Here is a 19,073-nt window from a genome sequence, read left to right as displayed (position 1 = left end):
AAATACAAGCTTATTATTACAAAAACAGTAATGATAAAGTATGATATCTGGAAACAACAACTAACATTTTTTGAGCATTGTACTATGTGCCAGGTGCTGTTCTGAGCAGTTAACATTTATTTACTATTTAATCTTCAAAAAAATCCAGGTGATATGTACTATTATTATCTCCATTTTATAGAAAATCAAAACACATAATTATTGGGCTTCGCTGGTGGTGCAGTGGTTAAGAATCCGCCTGCCAATGCAGGGGACATGGGTTCGAGCCCTGGTCCAGGAAGATCCCACATGCCATGGAGCAACTAAACCCGTGCACCACAACTACTGAGCCTGCGCTCTAGAGCCCGTGTGCCACAATTACTGAAGCCCACGTGCCTAGAGCCCGTGCTCTGCAACAAGAGAAGCCACTGCAATGAGAAGCCTGCGCTCCTCAACAAAGAGTAGCCCCTGCCTCGCTGCAACTAGAGAAAGCCCACACGCAGCAACGAAGACCCAACACAGCCAAAAATAAATAAATAAATTTTTAAAAACCCATAATTATTAAGTATCAGCATTTACTAAATGTTAATGTATTAATGTAAATATATTAATTAATGCAAATGTATAAATTAATATTAATTTATTTACATCAATACATTAATATTTAGTAAACACTCATACTTAACATGTCTTTTAAAAGTAATTCTGTGGGGTATTATTATATGTATTTTATGTATAAGAACACTGAGGCCCAAAGAGGTTAAGTAAACTGTACACATTTAAGTAGGTAACATACATAGAATTCAAAATTCTGGTTGGTCGCTATTTAAAGCTGCTTTTCTTCTCCCTGCAGCAAACAATCTTCCTAGAGCTGCACAGGTTGTAGAAGAGTAACAAACTGTAACCCAGAACATCTGCTTTCTAGTTCCAGCACTGCCACCTGCCGAACGTAACACTGTCATCAGGCACTTAAATCTTTCTGAACCACTCTTTCTTTATCTGTAGCAAGACATTGGGCTGTGATGGGTAAAGTTATCTAAAATCTCTTCTAATTCTAAAAGCATAAGTGTATGCTTAGCAACACCTTATCTAGGGATCCAAAGAGACATTTAGATAAATGTGTGTGACTACTGTTCTAGGTGATAGGTAAATTTCTAATTCAGTAGACACAACTGATAGAATTGCGGTCACTGACTAAACAACTCTAATCTGTGCTTGACCCACCAATTACCACTGAAGAGCATGAACCCATAAGAAAAAGCCCTTTGTGATTTTTCTTAGGTGAAATAATTTGGTTTCCCCCTCCCCACCAATCTTCCATTCTGACTGGCAGAGCCAGCGGAAATCCCCTCCTCTGTAGTTTTGGAAGGAGCATAGCCATGCGATGAAGAGTTGGATCAGGAAGAAACAATGGATTAGACTTCCATTCTCTGACTTCTTGCCTGGGGCAGGGACAACAGAAGTTGGTGCATCTGAAAGGTCTCTTGCATTGTCATGACTTCTGGGTCCATACAGTCAATGACCCGAGGGCCTCAGTGTCTCAGCAGCATTCTGAATAAAGCTGGCTGCATCTGTCTTCAGTTACAATGTAAACTATCTCTTCCAGGTTGTTTTTAGCATGGTATCTATAATTAGTTTCAAAACCTGCCGTCATTAAAAAACAAAATGAGAGAGCCATCTTAAATTAGTAGTGAAAATGGTCCTCAAGAAGTATTTGTGCAGCATTTCTTAGGGTATAAAGAAAAACAGCTTTTTAAAAATTTTATTTGAAACATACACAATTGATTCAAACATCAAAATATTTTATAACCCTTATAAGTATATAAGTCCTTTAGAATTTAAAACATTTATTTTAAGCTCAGGGCAAAATGGTTTAAAAATGTTTTTTTCACATAACAACAAAGATGGAAACCATATGGAATAAGACTGATTATGTTTTATATAATACCTGTATTCAGAAAACTTGACTTATAAAAATATTTTAATGAGATTATACTTTGCATCATGAAATAGTCAGCTCGTGAACTGCGGTAAGATGATCAATATCATTGCAACTTGCAAATAGAAAAAGGACCAAGAAGAGTTAAAAGCTTTATGCTGTAGCCCAACTAATGTGTAGAGTTGTTGCTTTAAGGGTCAGGAATGCTTTACTGATAAAGGACAGGCTTCATGTTGACTGTCCTCATTTCTCCTACTTCCAAAGCAAGGACCATGGACTGGAATTCAGTAAATCTAGATTCTGCTTTTCTCTTGCTAAGTCATTTAGCTTTTCTGCTCTTTTTTCCCCCCGCATCTATAAAAGGTGAATGATGGGGGTGGAGAGAAGGACTAAGTGTAGGACCAAATAATATATAAGATCTGATGATTACCTGATTTACAAATAAATAAAATTATACAAAATAATTCCCTTAGTTTCTAAAGGACAATCTTTCCTCTTTGAACCACTAAAAATTGATTAATCTAAAGAAGAAAGTGGATATTAGATAATTCTGCTTCAAATGTTGCTGATTCAAACCTGATTCAAATATTGCTGAACATTACTGGATCATAAATACTCTCAAGAGGCTCAAAACGCCGAAGAACGTGTATGCTGTCCAACTATTGGGATAGAAAAAAGCAATTAGGAGAGAGAGAAATAATAGAATTAAAACAAGTTAGCATTAGAAAAGAAATTGAAGATAGATGTATTACAGCATATTAATTGATTTTTAAAGTATCTTTAATATGAATAGAATTAATTAAATATATATTTTTTCAAGTGAAATCAGCCTATCTGCACCTGATCAGATGGTTATTAGCAGAGCCGTCCAGATAGGAAAAACACTTTCCTCCAGTTCTACCGTAAAAGATTGAAACATTTATCTAAAATATCAGAAAATCATCTTCCTGCTATAGTAACCACATTGAGAAGCTGTGTTGACATAGATTGCTCCTAGCTCAGTCTCCTCAGCCCATACTCACTGATACCTTTGACATGTCTTCCACAGACTGGACTTGTCAGGAAGTTCAGGACAGTTTAACATGGACCAGCCATAGAGAAGCCAATTTTCTCAGTGGCTTCGGGAGAGTGAATCAGCTAGTGGACCTTACATAGGAATGTCCAATTTTATATCATTTCACAGGTACTTCTGAGAGAGTAAGATAATGATTGCCATTCACTTGAGTTACTAAACACCAACATCTTCCCTTAGCGCACACTTTAATTAGGAAAAGGTTGGAGAGGGCAGGAAACACGACTAGGATTAGGGCACAAGAGAGGAAAGAGAGGTTGGGAATACCATTAGATAAACTTTTTATCTTAGTTTTACTTCCGAATTACTCCCAAGAGGGACATTTGACAGGTCCATTATCTATTACACTTGAGTCCTTCTAGCAAAAGGAAAGAAATCTCCTTGAGGACAGACCGATCATACCTTATACAATTTTACATTGTTCCTAATTTGTGAACACAGAACATTGACTGAAATGCCATATTTCCTTAAATATCTGTTGTATAAGTTAATGAACAAGTTAATGAATTTGGTGAATAAGTTAATGAATAGATTTTGAAATGAATAAGATTGAAAGTGACTTAACTGAGCATGAATGTTTAGTCATGTCATTGATTACAGGAGGGTAGAGAGAACACAATCCATGCTTAATTCAAGACTTTTTCTTCTATGAAAACACAACCAGATGGGAGGGGGGTCTGAACATGTCTTATAATTTTTCAAAAGTGGCCACTAAAATGGTTTATCATCCCTTTAAAAATATTCTAGGATCTTAAAATCTAGGATTAAAAGATAAAACATATTCAGACTTGGTAAAATGTCCACTGCTGGGCAAAATATCCTAAAGATATGAAGCTCTTCAATATGGAAGGAATTTTACCCCATAACAAACTGTGGCTATTTAAGGAGTAGTTATTTCAGGAGGTAATGGAGTCCCTGACAAACTCAAGCCTCAGAAACCACATAATCCTGCTATGTTGGACAGAATTCCACTAACGGGTCCTGGTAAGGATCTACATATCCTCCATATGAGATCTCAGAAGTCTAGGGAAGATAGAGAAAAATGATTGGGTGTGTGCTTTCCATTCACACTCAAGGAAGCATTTTAACTAAACAGCATCAATACAGTTCTCATCCATTCAGTGGTTCCTATGTGCCAGGAATTATATTACACGTCAACAATTCTCATAATGCCCAACAGGGTAGGGATAGTTAGTACTGATACTATTTTATAAATGAAGAAATTGAAGCACCAACAGGTTAAGAAATGTGTTCAAGATTGCAGAACTAGTAGGGGATAAAGTCAGAATTAAAAACCATATTGTCTGGCTTCAAAGCTTGTTTTATCTTTTGTTTATTTCTGGTTTTGTTTTTTTTTAACTCAAACCATTTCTGAAAGGGAAAAGTGAACCCATCATATCTACCATTTAACCTCTGTCAGGGTAACAGAAAAAGTTAAACAACTTTTTTTTTTAACTTAAATAAACAAATATAAAGTCGTACAATTTTAAAAAACAAGGGAAATGGTCTAGGAGACCCTAGGCTTGCAAGGACAAATTCCTGTATCATTGTGCAAGTATAAAAAAGATTTTCTAAAATGTATTTACTATAAATATTCTATAAGCTTCTGATGTAATAAAGGGGTTTACTCTAGCAATTTAATGACTTTTATGTGTATTTTATAGTTATTTAACAAAGAGATAGTTTAATAAAATTTTTGCCTTCTGGAAATTCCAATTTCCTGATCCAACTGTATTGCATTTCACACATCATTTCTATAGTATCAAGTTTGTAATGCACAAGATTAATAATACATTGAATTGCAAAGAGGAACTTGTCAACCTCAAGGAATATTTTATTGACGACATTGGGAGACAAGTATTGAATTAGAGTCTCTTGCTCACAGTGAACTTCAAAACCTCTTGTTTCCAAAACCAAAGGGGTCAAGATTGCACAGAGGTTTCCAATAATAGCTTTATCTTAGGGTACAATTTTTGAATTTATACCATTTTGTTCACCAAACCTGCCTATCCCCCAAGTTTCTAACCAAGGTTTCAGGGTGGGTCTGTAATTTTTATATAGAAGGGATTTAAGGGATCACCACTTTGTGTGAGGGGGGTCTCAAGGACTTGGCTTGAAGCTACATGTGCTTGGTAGTCACCTCATTTTTCCTAAGGTATCAGGTATTTGTGGGGGCTGGAGTGGCTAATGAAATTATGGGTGGTGAGGGAAAGCAAGGGGCCAAGGCACTTGATGGTCTGGCCACTAAGTGTTGTTTCTTTCATGTCACCTTTCTTCATGTTCACTCTTACTTCCTGGTAAATGACACCCCAACTAGCACCTACCATAGCATTTTTCTATTCCTACTCCTATTTTTCTTATTTCCTTCAAGAAGACATCTTGAATATCTTACAACTCAACCTGCATTCTTTACGAAATCCACACTCTTCCCACTAAAATATCCCTATCCTCCTTTACATTTCTGAAATTTGTACCACCACTTTTACAGTCTCAGAAACTAGACACCTGTCATCACTGACCCATTACCTTTATCCACTCTCTACAGCTTTTTATTTCTTCTTGTTGTATCCTTAAGGTCATATTTCAAAAGAAAACAATTTGGATTTGTGTGGAGTACCTGACCTAAGTATGCCAGACCAGACCAGAAGGGCAGTTTGGCATAGGAGCTGGCTCCATGTTGTTGGAGCAGACTGGTGAAGGATACCTGCCAGGCTGGTACTGTATAGGATGGGTGCCACCAGCTGGCAAGCCTCCTGGGTAGCATGCAGGTGGAGGGACAGCTGGTCTGGGGGCCCTGCATTCAAAAACAAATGAAAGAATTATATATGGTTAAAACTGGTTCATATTATGGTTCATAATATACTGAAGCTTAGCATGAATTTTTATGTGGAGATTACACGGGTCACATGACAGGTTCTTAAAAATAACAAGAAGTTCCATTTTCCAAGCGAAGGGCTATATACCAAAAATGTAGTTGGAGGATTTCCAGATTATTAACTCATTTAATCTTCTTAAACCTTGTGAGATAATTATGCCCGTTTCATAAGTGCAAACACTAAGGTTAAGGAGATTAAGTAACTTGTTAGCCTCTCTATGCCTATCAAATAAAGCTGCTGCAGGGTTAGCACAGGGTCTGGCATAAAATTAGCACTATGCAAATTTCTATTTTTATATCCTCTATCATTATTGTTCAAGTTCACATAGATATTAAGTGGTAACACTGGGATTTGAAGTCACATTTTAACTTCAAAGTGATGATTTAAAGACTATGCTGTATTGTCTCTGACTCAGTCACTTGTTTATACCCTCATCGTCTGGTTCTCACATAGCTCTCCTCCAACCAGGGATTAGTTAAATTTTAACTCTGTCAATATAAGAAAGATCACAGTCAAGGAAACCAGTTTTCCTTAAACAGACACAACGTTTAAGACAAGCACTCAAAACCATGAATTAGTATGAGGGTACCGCTAATGTATGACTTTAGATTTTGTTTTTCTTTTATTAAATGTCTCTAAAAAGCAGCAGTGATGCCATCTCCTTTCTGCTCTCCCTTCTCCCAGCCAGAATGGTATCCGTGCAGGCCTAATAAGGAACCTTGAACTCCTGCCAGCAATAACAAGGAACATTTTACCCCCTCCATGTGAGAGGAAGCCTTGTCAAGAAGCAGGATCCCCGGACACTTACTGGAAAAGAATGGGTAATTCTCTACAAACATTTCATAAGTACTGCTTAAAATTTGAAGAATTACCAGCATTTAGACATGAGACTATCCATACTGCTGGGAAGTTATCTATAGTTCTTAAAAAATAAGATCTGAATACTTTTATCTCAAAATTTGATTTACTTTCTTGGATTTAAAATAATTGGTTGGGGCTTCCCTGGTGGCGCAGTGGTTGAGAATCTGCCTGCCAATGCAGGGGACACGGGTTCGAGCCCTGGTCTGGGAAGATCCCACATGCCGTGGAGCAACTAGGTCTGTGAGCCACAACTACTGAGTCTGCGCGTCTGGAGCCTGTGCTCCGCAACGAGAGGCCACGATAGTGAGAGGCCCGCGCACCGCGATGAAGAGTGGCCCCTGCTTGCCGCAACTAGAGAAAGCCCTCGCACAGAAACGAAGACCCAACACAGACAAAAATAAAAATAAATAAATAAATAAAATTAAAATAATTGGTTTATTTACGTAGGTAACTGGGCTCTGGTCGACTACAAAGGGGTACCTAATAAACTCTAAGTTATTCCTAACATTGCAGAGCCTTACCTGAAGCTCTGGGAGGGAGAACCACAGTTGCCTTTCTCTGACCTTCTAGGAAAGGCCAGAACAAAATGTAAAAGAAAGGCAGATCCATGACAAAAAACATCCTCTCCTCTCAATCCCAGGCAACAGAGACGTTTTTTAAAAAGTATCATAGTTGAAAACAAAATAAATGAAACAAGGATGAATATTTCATTCTCAGATTTTATTACAGATCTATTTCAGCTAAAAGTAAATAAAACAAACCCCGAGTTAGCAGGAGATTCTAGCTGAGATCTGACCTATAAAACTGGCTGAAGCCTTGATGACATTTGTGTTTACTTACTTTGAATATTCTCACCATTTTTTGTTTCAAGAAATTATTGAAAATTACTAAATTAATTTCACAGTCTACTCATGGATGTATAGGTTGGGAAACACGATATTAGAACAGTGTTTCTCAAATTTAGCTGTTGATAAGAATCAACAAGATAGCATGTTTTTCTTTTTTAAGATCTGCCTTGGAGATTCTGATTAAATAGATGGCCAGAAATCTACATTTCTATATTATCAAATGAAGTTCACACTATTTTGATGCACTTAGTATTAAACTACACTTTAAAAAACAATTAGAATTTTTTTCCTAAAACTTAAAATATAATCTGCCATTAAATGTGAATGGCCATAGCAACATTATTCATAGTAGCCAAAAAGTGGAAAGAACCCAAATGTTCATGAAGTGATCAATGAAGAATCAAGGTACTTATGCAATGGAATATGATTCAACATAAAAAGGAATAATGTACAGACACATGCTGCAACATGGATAAACCTTGACAAAAATATGCGGAAAGAAGCAGGCATAAAAGGCCACCTGTGTTATGATTCCACCTATATGAAATATCCAGAATAGGCAAAACTACAGAGATATAAGTAGATCATTGGTTGCCGGGGAAGGACAAAATGTGGAGTGACTGTTAATGGGAGGTGATGAAAATATTCTGGATTTAAACAGTGGTGATGGTTGTACAACCTTGTGAACATACTAAAACCACTGGCTTGCATACTTTCAAATGGTGAATTTTATGTATGTGAACTATATCTCCATTAAAAAAAGAAAGATAAATTATGTTGAAAGACACTGAAGTATTGAGAAATGACATTGACTATATAACGTCAGATTGTCGAGACCCTGGATTTAGGTGTTGACCCAATAATTTGGGGTTATACTGGATCAGATCCAGACAACATACATACATGAGGCAAAGGGGAAAAGGAAGCTCTGCCGTCTTCAGAAAACACTGCAGAAGCAAAGGCTGCCTGAGCTACAGAATCTTATTTCTAGAAAGACATAATATCTTTGCATCATCTCATAGAGGATTTTTTTTCAAACTAAGTTTTTGCCTCTCTTCTTGATACTGTTACTAAGCCTCATCCAGTTGGGACTCTTGTTAACTAGTTTCCCTTTTCTTGTTTTCTTTGTTCCAGTGATCCCTTCACACTGGTCCCTAGAGCCGTCTTATTAGCTATCAACCAGCTGTTCACTGTTCATTGAGCACCCATTATGCATTGAACCTTGTGCCAGAAGCTGGAGAGGTGATGAAAAAACAAACTCAAATATATACTTTATAGTCTTGATGGCCTGTTAATTAGCATCTGCAGGCTCTCCATGGTCTCTAGGATAAGATGCCAGCTCCTTATCTGCACTCAAGACCCTTCACCTCCATTTCTCTGTGGTTCTGCCATTTGACACAAACAGGCCTTCATCATGTCCCCAAGAGACCATCAGGTCTTCATGACCTTGTGCTTTTGGACATGTTCTTCTTTCTCCCAGGTTTTGTCCTCTCCCATCTTTATTTATTTTTTGATTGAGAAAATCCTTATCATGCCAACAAAACTTTACTTCCTCAGGGCTTTCCTCATCTCTGGCAGAATCAGTTACTCTGTCTTCTGGGCCCCTACAATATTCGCTTCATAGTTCCCTAACAACGTGGAGAATGCCATCAATGTTTTTACAACTTCCTTCCCCAGGAGACTGTAAATTCTTTAAGGGCAGGAATCTGTTCCACTTGACATCTAATAAACTACTTGGCATCCAGTAGTAGGTGCTCAATACTTATTTATTGAATCAAGAAATGAATTAGTTAATTAAAAGAGCAACCTTAACTCTTAGTGTCATTTTCTGTTGGGATGATTATTTAACTTACCAAGTACAAAACAGGAATTGTATTCTGGAGGGGCATCAGGATTTGTATCTGATGAATTTAAGTGGCAGTTGTAGTCAGGAGGAGCATCAGGTATTAGATCCAGGGACTCTGTTTTATCTTCCATTTCATCTATAGGTTGATCAAGTTTGTGGGTACTATGCCTTAGAGGGAGAGGTGGACCACAATGGAGAAACAAAAATAATTTGATAACTGAAGATATTAATTTTTGCTATGCTAAAACATCAGTGCATGTCATCACTACAAAATACACAACTATATTTACTATAACACGTGATACATAATGTATGACATATTAGGCATCAATCTATATACATGGTAAATTCTTAGGCTGAACATAGATGAAAAAAATAAAACTGAGCAATTATACTGTGCTTGTGATTTAAGCAGAGTTCTCAGGCTGGTGGTTCAGCTGACCTGATACCACTCTTATTTACATAGATAAATTCCTTCCAAGATAGTGAAAATTCTTTGTCCTATTATGCAGTATGGAGAACATGGCATATATGATGTGAATCTGATTTTTTTTCCCCCCATATCCTTTTTGGAAAGTGGCTCTAAGTAAGTCCAAAACAAAGCAACAGAAATACTTAACATAATTCACTTAGAGGTGATTTAATTTACTAGTGACTCTATTTTGACTTATTCTTCCTAAAACAACGTAGGTCACTATAATTACTGAAAGGAAGGTGTTGAGGTCACGTTTCATGTTACACCCTGTCCTTTCACTGAGATTGTAGACATTTTCTCCTGGCCTCAGTATCAGGAATAACTCAGCATTTCTGAAAGAACTGGTTAACTTTTATCTCATAGAAAACACAAGTCCCATGAATGTGTTTCTCTCCTCATATCTGTTGCTAGAACACTCAGGGCCCACATTTCAGACCTCCTCTATCAAGGTGAGCTTTTTATAACTATCAACTCTTCTGTCAGACTTACTTTCCTATTCTTATTTTTCTTTACTTTGTTTTCCTCATGTGTTTTAAGTATATTTCTTTAGATATGACCAATATAAATCTCCTTTAACCCTTTCTGTGCCAAATACAGGAAGATAGTAATGTTCATATTTGTAAATGAATAGACATAGTATCCAAATGTTAAACCATAAAATCAATTTCAAAATGAAATGAACTCAGGGTATTACTGTACTAAGAAAAACAATCACATAATTCACATTTGAAATAAAGCATAATAAAATTTGTTCACAAAAGACCCACCTGCTGACATTTTTGAAGAATTCTAATACTGAAAAATAAAGTGTTTTAATAGTTTACGTTTCCACAAACATATATAATATATATTATTACTTAGTAACGTATATAACAAGTTCTATGATTTTTTGTCCCCAGTTACTTTTCATTCATTCCTTCATTAATTCAACAAATATTTACTGATTATCTATTATGTACCAGGCACTACTATAGGTGTTGAAAATACAGCAGTAAACCAGATGGACACTCTGCTGGAGAGCATATTCTAGTGGAGTGAGATTAAAAAACATGTCAACAAATATTTAAGATTAAATTTAGATAGAACAGTTATGAAGGAAACAGAATAAAAGGTTTAAGAAAAACATGGATGGGGAGCTCCAGGAGGGTAAAGGAAAGCTTCTCTTAGGGGTGACCTTTCAGCTACCTGAACTGTGAAAGGAAGCATTACACTAAAAATGTGGGAAGCGAGTTCCAGAAAGACAGGAAAGTAAGTGCAAAGGCCCTGAGATGGCAATGAGCTTGGGATACTCAAAGGAGAGAAAAAGGTCAGGTGTGACTGGGACACAAGGAAAGAGAACCGAGGTCAGAGGTGGAGACAGAGGTCTGATCATACCTGAAATTCATGGCAAAATGTTTGGAATCTGTTGTAATTGCAGCTGGTGAGTCTTCGGGGGGCTTTAATCAGTGGAGTGGTCACATCTGATTTAAACTTTGTCTTGAGGGGCAGGAGTAGAAGCAGTGGGGGAGGGATGGCAGCAGTAATCCCACTGGGAGCTGATGCTGGCTTAGACTGGGGAGGTGACAAAAGAGAGGGTCAGATGCCGTCAGATGCATAACAAGATTTGGAAGCAGAACGCACAGGAGTTGCTGATGGACGAAGTAAAGAGAGGAGTCAAGGATGAGTCTCACTTTTTAAGCCAGGGTACCCGAGCTGATGGTGATGCCATTAGCTGAACTAGAGAGAGGAAGATGGTGGGAAAATGTTGGGACTGGGGAGGGCAGGAATCAAAAGTTCAAACTGGGAAATATTATGTTTAAGAAGAAGCCAGAAGAAGATAAATATTTAACAGAAAATGTGTTGGGTGTGTGTGTATACAGTTGGCCCTCCATATAAGAAACCCAGAGATAGAGAAGGCCGATTGTACTATAACCTTTTATATAAGGGACCTGAGCATGCAGAATTTTTGTATCTGTGGGGGGTTGTGGAACCATCCTGCACCCCACACCCTCCACTGAGCTATGACTGTACAGGCAGAAAAAGGAAAGCCTTATGTAAGAGAATATACTTTTTTTAAAAATAAATTTGTTTGTTTTTTATTTTTGGCTGCGTTGGGTCTTCGTTGCCGCATGTGGGCTTTCTCTGGCTGCAGTGAGCAGGGGGCTACTCTTCTCGCGGTGTGCAGGCTTCTCATTGTGGTGGCTTCTGTTCTTGCAGAGCACGGGCTCTAGGTGCGCGGGCTCAGTAGTTGTGGCGCACGGGCTTAGTTGCTCCGTGGCATGTGGGATGTTCCTGGACCAGGGATCGAACCCGTGTCCCCTGCATTGGCAGGCAGATTCTTAACCACTGCGCCACCAGGGAAGCCCCAGAATATACTTTCTTAATAGAGAATGATGACTAAACTATCCAGGAAGAAATCATTTTGTACAAAATAGTGACCAAAAACTCTCACGATCTTTTAGTTTTTCCAATTACAATAGAAACATTTTTTCTTTATAAACATGCATACATTATAGAAACATGTAAAAGAATACAAATACTCATAAAAATAAAATTTATATATAATACATAAAGATAGAGCCTTATCTTTGTATATATTAGTATTAATGGTTGTTATTTATAAAAATGGTATCTTACAACATATATTACTGAAACACAAATGATATGTCCTATATATGCAAAAACTGTATATACCATAGAGAGTAGAAACAAAGGAACAAATTGAAGCAAAGTACAAATTGATATTTTTATTTGTTTTAATTTATAATGTACTTTGGACATGTCTATGTTAAAACATTTAGAGCTACCTAATAGTTTTAACTACATAATATTTCACGTGTGGATATACCACATATTGTGTGACCAAATCCTATTCAATGGATATAAAATTGTTTACAATTTTTTAATATTACAGAAAATCCTACTGTGAACAACTCTGAACACAGATTTTTTTTTGCCCACTTGGAAGCATGTTTTGTAGGATAAATTCCAATAATAAAGTGAACATTTAAAAATGTCAATAGATAGTAACTAGACTTATCATGGTGATCATTTTGAAATGTATAGAAATATCGAATCACTATGTTGTGTATGAGGAACTAACTTAGTCTTGTAGGTCAATTATACTTCAAAAACAAGCAAACAAACTCAGAGAAAGATCAGACTTGTGATCACCACACGTGGGGAGGGTGGGGAGTAAGAAGAGGGGGAATTGGATGAAGGAAATAAAAAGGTACAAACTTCCACTTATAAAATAATAAGTACTAGGAATATAATGTATAGCATGACAAACATAATTAACACCACTGTACATCATATAGGAAAGTTGTTAAGAATAAATCTTGAGTTCTTATCACAAGTAAAAAACATTTTTTTTCTATTTCTTCAGCTTTGTATCTATATGAGATGATGGATGTTCACTGAACTTATTGTTGTGATCATTTCATGATGTATGTAAGTCAAATCATTATGCTGCACACATTAAACTTATATGATGCTGTATGTCAATTACATCTCGATAAAACTAGAAAAAATGTTAATACACATTATCATAAAATCATTTTACCAATTTCTATTTCCACTTAGAATGTGTAAGGATATATTTTCTTGGTCACATTATCAATACCACCTAGTATCATCAGACTTTCAAAATTAGAACAACAGATAAAATGTCCTATTTTAATTTGAATTTCTCTGATAATTAGTGTGGTTAGCATCTTTATTTGGCTTATAATTTGCATTTCTCTTGCTGTGCATTCACACTCTTTATCCTCAAACTGGGTTGTTGATTTTGAAAATCATTTATGAATGTTGTAGGTATATTAGCAATTTTCTTCATCCCATTTGTATCTGTTTTTCTTTTTTTCCTCCCACATGCAAAGGTTTAAAAACAAACATGTACTTACTTAATGGGCTCTAGCTTTTATATCATGCTTATAAACACCTTCCTAATTCCCTTGTGTACACATATTCACCCAGGTTTTCTTCTGGTACTTTTAGGTTAGATTTAAATTAGTAAGTCATGTAGACTATATTTGGGAGTTAAGATTGAAGAAAAATTCCAGCTTTATTATTAATTTTCCCAAATAAGTATCTTGTTGTCCAAGTATGATCTATTAAATGATCTATTATGATCTATTAAATGTTCCTCCTTATCGCCACTCTCTGATTTAAAATGCCAGCTTCCCTTTTATTCTTTCATTAACCTGGGTCTGGGTCTATGCCATTGTCTTTTTGTGTGCGTGTGTGTGTGTGTGTGTGTGTGTGTGTGTGTGTGTGTGTTTCCAGCATCATTATTTAATTAAGGGAGCATATTCATTGTAGAGAATACACTGATGATTGTAAATGTGACTCCTCATTACAGCCTTAACATTTTTGAAACACCAAAGCACAAAGATGTCAATTATATATCCAAACTACAGGTACAAAACAAGTACATGTATTTTCCATGCTCTAAAACTGAGTACACACTGTACTGTCATAGGGAAGGGGTTTACCGATGAAGACCTGACAATAAAGTACTCAAGACTGATGTACCAAAATAAAATATAAAATAGGAGTTTATAAAAACAGGTTTGACAATAGCAGAGAGGACCCATGGCCCAGTCTTAGCCAATATTCAGTTTGGAAAGACACTGGGGTAAGATCAGAATGACCTGAAATTCCAAGTTCTAGAATTGATGATTTTATATGCCATTGTATTAGTCAGGCTTCTTTTTTTTTCTTTTTTTAAAAAATTTTTATTGGAGTATAGTCATCTACAATGTTGTTAGTTTCTACTGTACAGCAAAGTGAATTGGCCACACATACATATATATCCACTCTTCTTTACATTCCCCTCCCACACAGGTCATTCTAGAGTACTGAGAAGAGCTCCCCGAGCTACACAGCAGGTCCCTATCAGTTATCTACCCTCACACATAGTAGTATGTATATGTCAATCCCAATTTCCCAACCCATCCCCTCCGACAGCCCCCCTTGTCCCCCTCGCCAGCAACCACAAGTTTGCCCTCCACATCTGTGACTCTACCTCTGCTCTGCAAACAAGTTCTAGTCCGACTTCTTCAGTCATTAATTACAACTCAATTCAAATAGGCTGGAACGTATACACACTACTACACATAAAATAGATAACTAACAAGGACCTACAGTGTAGCACAGGGAACTATACTCAATATTTTGTAATAACATATATATATATATATATATATATATATCACTTTGCTGTACACCTGAAGCCAACACAACATTGTAAAGCAACTATACTTTAATTAGAAAACTCAAAAAAACCCTAAAAAAATAGGCTGAAGAACAACTGTTATTTATTAAGAATTAATAATGATATATAATAATGAAAATAATAATCAAGAACTAATAATGTATCAAGAAAAAGGATTATTACTGACTGATACACATAACTGAAAAGCCCAAGCATGGTTAGATTCCAAGACTCAGATGATGCTATCAGGATTCTGCCTCCCTCCATCCTTCGGTTTGTCTCCCTTCTGTCTAGGATTCACTTTCATGCAGACTCTCCACACATGTGGTAATAAAAGTGGCATTCAGCAGCTCTAAGTTTAAATCCTACCAGCAGTAACTCTGAAACAAATAGCTTCTCCTTCTAAAGGGTTCCAATACGTTGACTAATTTATGCCATTGTCTTTTAATCACTATAGCTGTGTAATGCTATTTATAGATTCATTTTTGAAAATATCCTAGCTATTCTCAAGTATTTGTTTTTCCACATGAACTAAACAATGGAATTAGAAAAACAAACCAAAAAAATTCTAAGATTATATTTAACTTATACATTTCTTTAGGAAGAAAAAAGCTACATACTTTCATAGATACATCTGTATATAAACATCATGTATTTTTATAAATATCCCTAAGAGTATTTTCCCTTATAGTTTTATATCTTTTAAAAATAGGTCCTGTATATTTTGTGTTCCTTGCTGATAACCTGAAAAGAGGTTTTTTTTATTTGCTAGGTGTTTATATACAGGAAATGTAACGTTTTCTGTAGATTAAGATTAAATGTAGTTATCCAGTTTACTAAATTTTCTTAGTTTTTCAAATAGCTTTTCAGTTGTTTCATTTGGATATTCAAGGAATACAACCATATTATGCATAAAGGTGGTCCTTTGCATCTTCTTTTTCCAATCAGAGTAACGTGTTCTACCTAATTTGCTTGGCAGTACAATTCACAATATTATCACATTGATTGTGTAATGGTGAACATTCTTGTCCTTTTCAAATTTGATGGAGATGATAGTGTTTTACCATTAAACATGATGTCAGAACAACAGAAGATTATCTGTATGTTCCTATCAGAGAGACGTGCAACTTAAAATAATGATTTATAACCCTTTAAGTAGGTGATAAATGAACCTAGTACACACATACTTTCTTCACCTGGACCTGTTTAGGTGGCTCCAATTTTAAATATGTGATATAAAATTTAAAACTCAATGCAGGTTCTCAGTAAAGGTAAACAAAGGGAGAGAATATAAAATTAAGAGAAAACCTAAGTTTAGAAATACAAGTTTCATTTTACATGTAAGTGCATCCCGATATAATTACATCTCTCCAGTTTGCCTGAATGCTAAAGTGATAGATGGGTTCTTCCTGTAACCCCCGCCCGTCAGGCCCGTCAAGAAGTGATTACAAACCCTTTTACCTGCGCGTCGACCTGACCCGGTTCCCCAGAGCTACGCGGAGGGAGCACCCGCCAGAGACCCCAGCTGAGTCGCATCCGGCGGGACCCGGCCTGCGGGACAGAAACGCGCGGGAGGCGGGAGGCGCGCCAGGAGACGCGGGAAAGGGGCGCAGCGCGGCCAGGCAGCGCAGCCCGCTCTCCAGGGCGCGCTTCTGCGCGGGCACAACGGTCTCCCCAACACAGACTCCGTCTGGGGACCACGGCCGCCGACTTCAAATCCAAGGGACCCCGACCCCTTCTCAGCGCCGGAGACCGCTCCCTCCAAGGAGCCCCGAAACTTCGGGAACCACCTGTGGATGTGGCGCGGGGCGGCCTCCGGCCTCGCGGCTCCCGCGACCAAGCTCTCCGCCCGCCCGGCCCCACTCACCTCCCGGCCCGCCGTCCGCTCGGCACCCGCGACGCCAGGACTGGGGGTCTGAGTTTATCCAGGGAGGAAAGAGAAAGGGACGGGGCCGGGAAAGGGAGAAGGAAGAGGAGGATTTTCAAATTAAAACCAAATAGAGCCCCGTCGGTCGGGGGGTCGTGGGTCGGGGGGGTCGGGGGTCGGGGGCGTGGCCACGCGGGCGTGGACCCTCCCCGGGGCGCCGTCTCCCGGCCCCGCCCCGCCCCGCCCCCACGCTGGGTGCTTCGCCGCCGCGGGTCAGCTGCACCCTGGAGGCGCGGGCCGTCGCTGAAGCAGGCTTTCAAGTAAAAAACACAACGGACAGGAAAGGAGGGAAAGCTAGTTGTCACCGCTCACATGTGAGGTGAAGAAAAAGATAAGAGCAAGTCGACGGTTGCCTCTAATCCTAAAGGCACTTTCTAGAGCCTATGAGGCAGGGCTTCGTGGCAGAGATTAAAGAGCCCAGAAAGGAAAAGAAGACACTGTTCGTAAGAGCCCTGTTAATTTGCACCTGTCAGTCCCTCAGACCCTTGGCTTGGAGAATTGGCCTTGGCGATGCAATGTTGGCTGGAAACACTGGGGCGCGGGGCCCCGGGCATTTATTTTCCTTTCCACAGGATTGGAGAAGGCCAGTTTGATGTTGGAGGGAGGGAGGAAGGGGTGCCAGGAAAGAGGAGTGGGGGAGCTGGGTTGCCTATGTTTTCTGGCATTGGGAGAAAAATGCCATGTGTTAATTACTGTTGTTAGGCACAAGTATTGTTTTCAGACTACTGAGGTTCAGGTTTGTGGTCCGTGGGGAGGAACATAATTCACTTGTCGCTGTTGGGTCAGCGTGCCCTGAGTGTAGTAAAGCCAATCTACTGACCTGGGGTCGTGGTGAAGGAAGGTGCAGTGTTTATTGCCGGGCGCCAAGCAAGCAGTCTAGGCAGCTAGTGCTTAAAAGACCTGAACTCCCTGATGGCTTTCAGGCAAAGGTTTTTAAAGCCAGGATGAAGGAGGCAGGTTGTGGCCTGAGCCATCAGCTGGTGGACATTCTTCTGATTGGTTGGTTGTGAGGTAATCGGGAGTCAACATCATCAGCCTTCTGCTTCCCATCAGTCTGGGGCCTGAGTGTTTGTGGGCAGCATACAGTTAATTTCTTCCCCCTGGTGGCGGTTTCAGTACCTGCAAACACAGCTCAAAGGATATGGCTCAGAATATTATGTATGGCCCTTGAGGAGGAACTAATGGTCCTTGACTTTGTTTAATGGCTAAACTATTATAAGATTATTTTGTCTTGCTTGACTGTTTTCCTTTCTTTCTGCATTTTCTCACTTCTCTGATTAAATTTATTCTTTGGAACTCAGTGAAGACCTAGGAGGCTGAAGTTTTTTTACAGACAAGAGGCAGGCGGAGAACTTTGGGTGGGGGAGGTCTGTCCCAGGAAGGCCCCATAGAGTCCGGCTTGGTTACTCAGTGGAAGGAACAGGACAGGAACTGGGAGACTCTAGAGGTCCCAGACGTCTAGATTAAGCAGTCAAAACTGGACAAAAATAGACGAAGCTCTGAAGAGTACTTCGCAGTGCCGCAGTATGGGAGAAGTTTGGATAGGGGAAAGCATATGGGAGTGGAGTTCTGCAATTTTCCATCTTCCTTTGTATGCATGCTATTTGTCAGTATGTGTGTGAGAATAAATTTTAAAGATCATACTGTATTTTTCCTTAGAAATTGCACAGGACATTTTCCTTTTTCTTTTTAAAAAAAATTTTTATTGAACAGGACGTTTTTCAAATGTAGAAATAGTGTGTTAAAATATAAAACAAAGAAACAGGCACCAAAGCTATGACCAGTTAAACTCAAGTCTTTCTCAAAGTCAGGATCTAATGATGTTCCAACTTGAATAAGTCACGTGGTAACAACTGCATTTTTTTTTAAGTATTTGTTTCCACTTGTCTTGATTTTTTTTTATGTTCATTTATTTTATTTTATTTTATTTTTTTAACATCTTTATTGGAGTATAAGTGCTTTACAATGGTGTGTTAGTTTCTGCTTTATAACAAAGTGAATCAGTTATACATATATATATATGTTCCCATATCTCTTCCCTCTTGATGTTTTT

General features: G+C 38.2%; 1 pseudogene; it reads right to left on the bottom strand.

The window, feature by feature from the left end:
- LOC133093046 (phospholipid scramblase 4-like) overlaps positions 1-6,764 on the bottom strand; it is a 72,082-nt pseudogene extending 65,318 nt beyond the window's left edge.
- Between the last annotated feature and the right edge of the window lie 12,309 nt (positions 6,765-19,073).

This window comes from Eubalaena glacialis, chromosome 6, assembly GCF_028564815.1.
Source record: "Eubalaena glacialis isolate mEubGla1 chromosome 6, mEubGla1.1.hap2.+ XY, whole genome shotgun sequence".
In the NCBI taxonomy this organism is placed as follows: domain Eukaryota; kingdom Metazoa; phylum Chordata; class Mammalia; order Artiodactyla; family Balaenidae; genus Eubalaena; species Eubalaena glacialis.
Note: the sequence above shows the minus strand (reverse complement) of the source record. Positions and strands in the feature narration are given on the sequence as shown.